We start from the raw sequence: 10,543 nt of genomic DNA, 5'->3' as shown, positions 1-10,543 counted from the left end.
GGGGGAGGAAATAATCGAACAGACCATGGAATTACACAGAACCCCCAACAGAAAGGATCCAAGGAGGACAACACCAAGACACATAGTAATTAAAATGGCAAGGATCAAGGACAAGGAAAGAGTTTTAAAGGCAGCTAGAGAGAAAAAGGTCACCTATAAAGGAAAACCTATCAGGCTAACATCAGACTTCTCAACAGAAACCCTACAAGCCAGAAGAGAATGGCATGATATACTTAATGCAATGAAACAGAAGGGCCTTGAACCAAGGATACTGTATCCAGCACGACTATCATTTAAATATGATGGTGGGATCAAACAATTCCCAGACAAGCAAATGCTGAGGGAATTTGCTTCCCACAAACCACCTCTACAGGGCATCCTACAGGGACTGCTCTAGATGGGAGCACCCCTAAAAAGAGCACAGAACAAAACACACAACATATGAAGAATGGAGGAGGAGGAATAAGAAGGGAGAGAAGAAAAGAATCACCAGACAGTGTATAGAACAGCTCAATAAGCGAGCTAAGTTAGGCAGTAAGATACTAAAGAAGCTAACCTTGAACCTTTGGTAACCACGAATCTAAAGCCTGCAATGGCAATAAGTACATATCTCTCAATAGTCAACCTAAATGTAAATAGACTTAATGCATCAATCAAATGACACAGAGTAATAGAATGGATGAAAAAGCAAGACCCATCTATATGCTGCTTACAAGAGACTCACCTAAAACCCAAAGACATGCACAGACTAAAAGTCAAGGGATGGAAAAACATACTTCAGGAAAACAACAGAGACAAGAAAGCAGGGGTTGCAGTACAATATCAGACAAAAAAGACTTCAAAACGAAGAAAGTAACAAGAGATAAAGAAGGACACTACATAATGATAAAGGGCTCAGTCCAACAAGAATATATAAGCATTCTAAATATATATGCACCCAATACAGGAGCACCAGCATATGTGAAGCAAATACTAACAGAACTAAAGAGGGAAATAGACTGCAATGCATTCATTGTAGGAGACTTCAACACACCACTCACCACAAAGGATAGATCCACTGGGCAGAATATAAGTAAAGACACACAGGCACTGAACAACACACTAGAATAGATGGACCTAATAGACATCTATAGAACTCTACATCCAAAAGCAACAGGATATACATTCTTCTCAAGTGCACATGGAACATTCTCCAGAATAGACCACATACTAGCTCACAAAAAGAGCCTCAGTAAATTCCAAAATATTGAAATTCTACCAACCAATTTTTCAGACCACAAAGGTATAAAACTAGAAATAAATTCTACAAAGAAAACAAAAAGGCTCACAAACACTTGGAGTCTTAACAACATGCTACTAAATAATCAATGGATCAATGAACAAATCAAAATAGAGATCAAGAATATATAGAAACAAATGACAACAACAACACTAAGCCCCAACTTCTGTGGGATGCAGCGAAAGCAGTCTTAAGAGGAAAGTATATAGCAATCCAGGCATACTTGAAGAAGGAAGAAAAATCCCAAATGAATAGTCTAACATCACAATTATTAAAACTGGAAAAAGAAGAACAAATGAGGCCTAATGTCAGCAGAAGGAGGGACATAATAAAGATCAGAGAAGAAACAAACAAAATTGAGAAGAATAAAACAATAGCAAAAATCAATGAAACCAAGAGCTGGTTCTTTGAGAAAATAAACAAAATAGATAAGCCTCTAGCCCAACTTATTAAGAGAAAAAGAGAGTCAACACAAATCAACATAATCAGAAATGAGAATGGAAAAATCACGACAGACTCCACAGAAATACAAAGAATTATTAAAGACTACTATGAAAACCTATATGCCAACAAGCTGGAAAACCTAGAAGAAATGGACAACTTCCTAGAAAAATACAACCTCCCAAGACTGACCAAGGAAGAAACACAAAAGTTAAACAAACCAATTACAAGTAAAGAAATTGAAACATTAATCAAAAAACTACCCAAGAACAAAATGGCGGGGCCGGACGGATTTACCTCGGAATTTTATCAGACACACAGAGAAGACATAATACCCATTCTCCTCAAAGTGTTCCACAAAATAGAAGAAGAGGGAATACTCCCAAACTCATTCATTCTATGAAGCCAACATCACCCTAATACCAAAACCAGGCAAAGACCCCACCAAAAAAGAAAATTACAGGCCAATATCCCTGATGAATGTAGATGCAAAAATACTCAATAAAATATTAGCAAACAGAATTCAACAGTATATGAAAAGGATCATACACCATGACCAAGTGGGGTTCATCGCAGGGATGGAAGGATGGTACAACATTCGAAATTCCATCAACATCATCCACCACATCAACAAAAGAAAGACAAAAACCACATGATCATCTCCATAGATGCTGAAAAAGCATTTGACAAAATTCAACATCCATTCATGATGAAAACTCTCAGCAAAATGGGAATAGAGGGCAAGTACCTCAACATAATAAAGGCCATATATGATAAACCCTCAGCCAGCATTATACTGAACAGCGAGAAGCTGAAAGCATTTCCACTGAGATCGGGAACCAGACAGGGATGCCCACTCTCCCCACTGTTATTTAACATATTACTGGAGGTCCTAGCCACGGCAATCAGACAAAACAAAGAAATACAAGGAATCCAGATTGGTAAAGAAGAAGTTAAACTGTCACTATTTTCAGATGATATAATACTGTACATAAAAAACCCTAAAGACTCCACTACAAAACTACTAGAACTGATATCGGAATACAGCAAAGTTGCAGGATACAAAATTAACACACAGAAATCTGTAGCTTTCCTATACACTAACAACGAATCAATAGAAAGAGAAATCAGGAAAACAATTCCATTCACCATTGCATCAAAAAGAAAAAAATACCTAGGAATAAACCTAACCAAAGAAGTGAAAGACTTATACTCTGAAAACTACAAGTCACTCTTAAGAGAAATTAAAGGGGACACTAATAAATGGAAACTCATCCCATGCTCATGGCTAGGAAGAATTAATATCGTCAAAATGGCCATCCTGCCCAAAGCAATATACAGATTTGATGCAATCCCTCTCAAATTACCAGCAACATTCTTCAAAGAATTGAAACAAATAATTCAAAAGTTCATATGGAAACACCAAAGACCCCGAATAGCCAAAGCAATCCTGAAAAAGAAGAATAAAGTAGGGGGGATCTCACTCCCCAACTTCAAGCTCTACTACAAAGCCATAGTAATCAAGACAATTTGGTACTGGCACAAGAACAGAGCCACAGACCAGTGGAACAGATTAGAGACCCCAGAAATTAACCCAAACATATATGGTCAATTAATATTTGATAAAGGAGCCATGGATATAGAATGGCAAAATGAAAGTCTCTTCAACAGATGGTGCTGGCAAAACTGGACAGCTACATGTAGGAGAATGAAACTGGACCATTGTCTAACCCCATATACAAAGGTAAACTCAAAATAGATCAAAGACCTGAATGTAAGTCATGAAACCATTAAACTCTTGGAAAAAAATATAGTCAAAAACCTCTTAGACATAAACATGAGTGATCTCTTCTTGAACATATCTCCCCGGGCAAGGAAAACAATAGCAAAAATGAGCAAGTGGTACTACATTAAACTGAAAAGCTTCTGTACAGCAAAAGACACCATCAATAGAACAAAAAGGAACCCTACAGTATGGGAGAATATATTTGAAAATGACAGATCCGATAAAGGCTTGACGTCCAGAATATATAAAGAGCTCACACACCTCAACAAACAAAAAACAAATAACCCAATTAAAAAATGGGCAGAGGAACTGAACAGACAGTTCTCCAAAAAAGAAATACAGATGGCCAAGAGACACATGAAAAGATGCTCCACATCGCTAATTATCAGAGAAATGCAAATTAAAACTACAATGAGGTATCACCTCACACCAGTAAGGATAGCTGCCATCCAAAAGACAAACAGCAACAAATGTTGGCGAGGCTGTGGAGAAAGGGGAACCCTCCTACACTGCTGGTGGGAATGTAAATTAGTTCAACCATTGTGGAAAGCAGTATGGAGGTGCATCAAAATGCTCAAAACAGACCTACCATTTGACCCAGGAATTCCACTCCTAGGAATTTACCCTAAGAACGCAGCAATCAAGTTTGAGAAAGACAGATGCACTCCTATGTTTATCGCAGCACTATTTACAATAGCCAAGAATGGAAGCAACCTAAATGTCCATCGGTAGATGAATGGATAAAGAAGATGTGGTACATATACACAATGGAATACTACTCAGCCATAAGAAGAGGAAAAATCCAACCATTTGCAGCAACATGGATGGAGCTGGAGAGTATTATGCTCAGTGAAATAAAACAAGCCGAGAAAGAGAAATACCAAATGATTTCTCTCATCTGAGGAGTATAGGAACAAAGGAAAAACTGAAGGAACAAAACAGCAGCAGAATTACAGAACCCAAAAATGGACTAACAGGTACCAAAGGGAAAGGAACTGGGGAGGATGGGTGGGCAGGGAGGGATAAGGAGGGGGAAGAAGAAGGCGGGTATTAAGATTAGCATGCATTTGGGGGGGAGGGAGAAAGGGGAGGGTGGGCTGCACAACACAGAGAGGACAAGTAGTGACTCTACAACATTTTGCTAAGCTGATGGACAGTAACCGTAATGTGGTTGTTAGGGGGGACCTGATATAGGGGAGAGCATAGTAAACATAGTATTCTCAATGTAAGTGTAGATTTAAAATTTAAAAAAAAAAAGAAAGAAAGAAAGAAAGAAAGAAAGAAAGAAAGAAAAGGGGGATTACTCCTTAACAGGATAAAACTTGGTAAATCAAAGATCAACGCATGCTTTAAATATCCTTAATGTTGATCACTTAAAGGGTGTCAGATGATCAGCTATGGAGGTACTCTTTTCTGATAATATTCCTTTCTCTTAATTAAAAAAAAAAAAAAAAGCATTTACTGTGTGCTGACCTCCAATGAGTTCTGCACAGTGGTATTGAGGGCATGTCAAAGTGTGGGCAAAGGGTCTGTTTGTTTCCACGCAGAAGATCAAGGCCTAGCTTGGATACCCAGAAAATGAACTAAGATATGATATGAGGAGGAGCTTCCGGCATCAGCAATCTCTGAAGGACTTGTGCCGGGGGATGATTATCAAAAAGCCTCCACAGGGATCCGGACGATACTGCAGTTGTGGCTGCATCCAGCCCACCGTCTCCTGGACTTGTCATAAGAATGAGGAGGGAGATGTCTAGGCTGGCATGTGCATACAGTGAGACAACGAATTTGACCAGATCTGTACTGTTGGAACTCAACCAGGAGTTGGGAGGGGTGCAAGTTGTAGCACTCCAAAATCTCATGACTATAGACTATCTATGGTTAAAAGAACATATGGGATACGAACAGATCCCAGAAATGGGCTGCTTTAATTTGTCTGATGGTTCAAGTACAGTTGGACAATATCCATCATAACATAGAAAAATTTTCACAAATGCCTAGGGTGCCTAAATGGTTTTCTTGGCTTCACTGGAGATGGATGGTAATTATAGATTTGCTTTGTTTATGTCACCGTATTCCTATTATGTTAATATGTGTGTGCAAATTAGTTAGTAGTTTAAAACCTATACATACTTAAGGTACTATACAAGAAGATATGTCAAAGAAATAATCAATCCTCCCAAGTTTCCTTCATATGCTACATCTATAGCTTTTCTTCTTCCTTCCTAATTACAACCCTTAAATAGAATTCGTGCCTCATATCGAATTTACCAAGTATCATAATTCCTCCAGGTGGTAAAGATACCTCGAGACAAGTGCTGGGCATAGAAACCACAGGGCATAAATCTGCAAAGAAGTAAAAAGCTAACCTTTGCAAACAATATGGCTTCTCTCTCACTTACCAACTTTACATTTCCCTGTATGGCCCCGGAAGATGACTGGTTAGCCAGAGACGGGTAAGATTCCTCAAGGGAGGAACAACCTAAGACAGGCACAGTCGCAGGGGGGCCATCAGGTGAGAACTTGGGGATCAACAGAGGTGAGGCTCAGAACCTCACCCCCCCTGCTTTGAGAGAAATCTTCTGCATCCGTGGATGTCTTGCTGCCCTTGTCTAGCCTGGATTAATACTTAGTCCATAGGCACACACCTGATCATCTGATCATCTACATTTGCCTTCTTACAGCACTAAACTATGTTTTCTACCTTTATCTTGCATCTACCTACCACTTCAGCATTTTATTAAAAATAGAAATAATAATAATAATAGGAGAAATGTGGGATCAACATATAAATCAAGTACAAAAATCAAACGAATATTCATATTTGACCTGATTGTTTATAGTTCATGATGCATGATCAAAACCGAAAGTTTCTGTGATGACTGCCCTTGTACTGTTCACCATGTAAGAATTTATTCACTATGTAAGAATTCGTTCACCATGTAAGAACTTGTTCGTTATGCTTCAGAAGATTGGAGACTGACGAGAATTAGGCTTGAGATGGATTAATGATTGTACATTGAGCGTTGACCCCCCTATACAGAATTTTATTGTTGTTAACAACCATTTGATCAATAAATATGAGAGATGCCCTCAAAAAAAAATAAATAAATAGAGAAAAAATAAACTGTAAATCAATTATTATCACTGAGGAAGTAGGAAGTACCAGGAGGTATTTATTTGAAACTATGCACAGGAAGCTTGTTGAAAGTAACATGGGATATTGGTGGCATGATTTAATATGAGCATGAAGAATGCTAATTATTTAGGGTTGTCAAATACCCTAACAAAGGTATTAATAGTGGTCCCACAAAGAATCACTATTTAAAGACAATAGAAGATAATTTTTAAAATGAACTTTTTGAGCTATAACTGCATACTAGAAGATACAGCCATTATAAGGATAGAGTTTGAGTTTTGATAAATGAATACAAATGTAACCACAGCTACAATCAAGAAATAGAGCCCTCAGAAAGTGTCCTATTGACCCATGCATTCAATTATTTTCTCCACTTAGACACAAGAAATTCCTGCTTTCTGTTTTGTCGCTGTAACTCTGGTGGGGGGGAAATATGTTCCCAGCCCAAAACAAATTACATTTGATGGCAAAATCAGTCAAAGGGAAAAATTAAGTGGGATAAACCTGATTATTGCTTACAAGCACTTATTAACTTCTGCTCACCAGTGTCTCCTCCGACTGGGCTGTAACTGACCCAACCCAACCTCTCCAGTAAAGATATGGCCTCACTCTTGTGATCATCTATTGATATGGAGATGGTCTACATCTCTCCACAGCCTGGAAACACCTATTGATATGGAGATGCACTAAGGCCAGGCCAGAGAGTGTGGAAATATTGAAGTTTTACCCCAAGCGCACCCCTCCAAAAATCTCACCTCACAATATACTCGATCCCTATCTTCCACAATGGCCCCTGTGTGAGAAAACTGGAGCACTGTAACCAGACTCATAACATGCAATAATAACAGCAATAAAATCATGAAAATCCTCAAGCAGGAGGATTCAGCTAGGTTCAAAGTCCTATGCAGATTAAGTCCATAGCTCACCCACACTACAGGCACCAGTAGCTAAAGGAGTTCAGAGCAATCATCATGCAGCAGTTGCAGCCAAAGGGCACATCCAGGTCACAGGGAATGCATAAGAAAATAACCTTAAGTCCAATAAGATACATGTTTTAATGACACCAGCATAGGCAAATCTTGTCCATCTGATAGGATGTATGCAAGAGAGTGGTCCTGTGAGAGGACACTGGCAGGAATGGATTCTCATCCTGGTCTGGTACACCAGACTTTCACCCCCTCCCTGTGGGAGTTACAGATGGGTCATTATATGGGGCTACAGAAGGTACATGCCCTGCTCATAAAGATAAAACAAAACTTCCTGGTAAGAAGCTCTCACTCCCCAGACACTTTGGGTATATTACCATGATCTTTGTGGTCCACCCTCCTGTTATTCCTGGTACATTCACAAGGCCAGCTTCCAGGGCTTTTCCCCAAGGTACCAGAAGGGCCAGCCATCATTGGTCTGTGTGTTGGAATGTGCAGGGCCACGTCCACTCAACAGAGTCTCCAGGGTTTAAGCAGTTGGGGCTGCCAGCAGGATGTTGCTCTGCTGGTCATATCCTGGCTTCAATATTCCTCTTTGGTTTGCACATACATGTGTAGGAGAGGCATCACTGTGTGTTAGCACATCCACAGGGTTCAAGGCTCTTTTATGGGGCTTCTCATTCAAATGTCATACCATCATCCATAAGTGAACTGAACAGCCCTGTAGACTATTAGTGTCCAACTTCAGTCCAGATTTCAACAAAAAATTGTACCTCTCTATCATTCCTGCTCCAGTAGAGTTATTTGGTATCTGAAACTTCCATTTTATTCCTAATTGCTGTACCCATTCTTGTAATGCATGTCAAGTAAAGTGGATATCATGATCTCTCTCAATTACCTGTGGCCAGGCTGCAAAGAGATGCTCTGGGTCCCTCTTGCCGGTTTGCTGATCTGCACAACATGCAGGAAAAAGCAACCAAGAGTCCAGTAGCTGTGTCCACACAAGTCATGGCATACGAATATCCTTCATGTTTGTGCAGAGGCCCAGAATAGTCTATCTGTCACCTGCCAAGGGGAATTGACCCCCTTGCTATTGTCCCATGTTGCTGAAGGACTCAGTATAACTCCCTCTTAGAGCACACGAGGAACTCCTTCCAGGCTCTGTTGACTTCTTCAAAGGTCAATGTTAAGCCCTACAAACAGGCCACAGCCCACCTTGTCTTTTGCCCCATGCACAACAAACACTGATATAACCACTGGGCTCCAACAGAGGCAGACTTTCCTTCTAGCCAGTGCTCTGGGACCAAAGTGATTGCTTCATCATGATCTGGGGATGCCAAAGGCAAATGTCCAGTCCCATGATATATGGTAATTGTCTTAGTCTGAGCAGAGACCTGTAGGGTTTTGCCACAGCCCTTGACCCCAAAAGTGCCAATGACCAACCATCTAGTGGCATGGTACCATGTTGGTAGCCACAGGGTCAAGCCCCAATAGATGGCCCAGCTGTCAGTGCAGACAACTATAGGGGAAGGCTCCTGGGTGATCATGAGCCATACTGCCTGCAACTTAGCCCATTGAATGCTCTTCCCCTCTCCATCCCCCATCCATATTGTCTCAGTCTAGGAAGGAAAGCCATGGCCCTCCACTTTCGTGACTGCCCGCAACTGGAGCTGTCTGTATACTAAGCATCTTCAGTTATAAGGGCTTTTCCCTCCTGATAAGCATTCTTGGCTACCAATGGCTCAAAAGCAAGCTCTTCCTGCTTTTCCACTGGTAAACATCACTGGCCACGATAATCAATGGAGTTCTCCACTTAAGGGGCTACTGAAAAATGTGTTAACCTATTGTGAATATATGTCCCATTTGGCTAGTGTAGGCGTCTGTGCCACACCACTCCGTGGCCTTTGGGTCCAGGCTTGCACCCACCCTGCAATGGGTTAAGTGGTTTTTACCTAGGTCAGAGCTGTTCTGGTGATGGGCTCCATGGTCAAAAAGATATGGTACCCAGCATCCAGTTGCTTCACTGTCAAAGTGTACTGGACTTCTGCTCTTTTCCATAGTTGTGTCCAGAATGCAATAGGTTGGCAGATTAGTTCAATCTGATACCAAAGGTCCCATCCATAACCATCTTCATTTACATGAACATGTAGCTCATATGGCCTTGATGAGTCCATTACACTCAAGGCATGTATGGCAATGCCCAATCATCATCCTGTGGTGGTGAGGGTCCAGGCAGAGCCTTAGTACTGTTCCCAGGAAGTCCTGCAGATACACAGGCTGAGCATGGGATCTTGCCTCTTACTTCCACGTCTTGGACCTCAGTGGGTTGAACTGTTTCTCTGGCTTAGTTGTTCCCACAGTTATGATATCATCTTATTGGGTTGCCCATCAAGTTTTTCTTTCACTATCCCAGCCTTTATCAAATCAACCCACATCTGAGTCCTCGAGACATTCACAGGGCCCTTTGCACCTCTCCTTTCAGTTGTAGCCTATACTTCCTTCCATTTTCTTATTGTTTCAACCTCCCCCAGATCTGCTAAAGTATGAGTAGCCTCATTTATGGGTTGCTTTAAGTAGAGGGAAAGAATAGTCACTAGGGACCCAAGGAGAGATGGGGAAGCTACATGGAGCACCATGTTTCTCATTCCCACAGTGAACAACTCTTCATTGGGGCACTGAGTGTCCATATTATAGATGATATTTTTCATTCCCATCTCTCATAAAACCTACTAGAGCTATGCATACATTTTCCAGCTAGTGGGTGAGTATAGTCAATCACCCTGATTAGGTCAAAGTGCCCTGATGGCTACTGCCAGCCAGTCCAGAAATGCCTGATTCTTTGAGGTGTGATGGGCACTTTACAACTGTTGCCGGAAGGAAGGATGAGTTTTCAGGGAAGCCAGTCTACTCATCTCAGTACCTGACATTAAAAATGTTTTGCACCTGCATATCCCAGAGATGTAAAAGCCATGTAG

The sequence above is a fragment of the Manis javanica genome, chromosome 14 (genome assembly GCF_040802235.1).
Source record: "Manis javanica isolate MJ-LG chromosome 14, MJ_LKY, whole genome shotgun sequence".
NCBI classification, from domain to species: domain Eukaryota; kingdom Metazoa; phylum Chordata; class Mammalia; order Pholidota; family Manidae; genus Manis; species Manis javanica.
The sequence above is the reverse complement of the archived record's forward strand: the minus strand, read 5'-3'. Positions refer to the sequence as shown.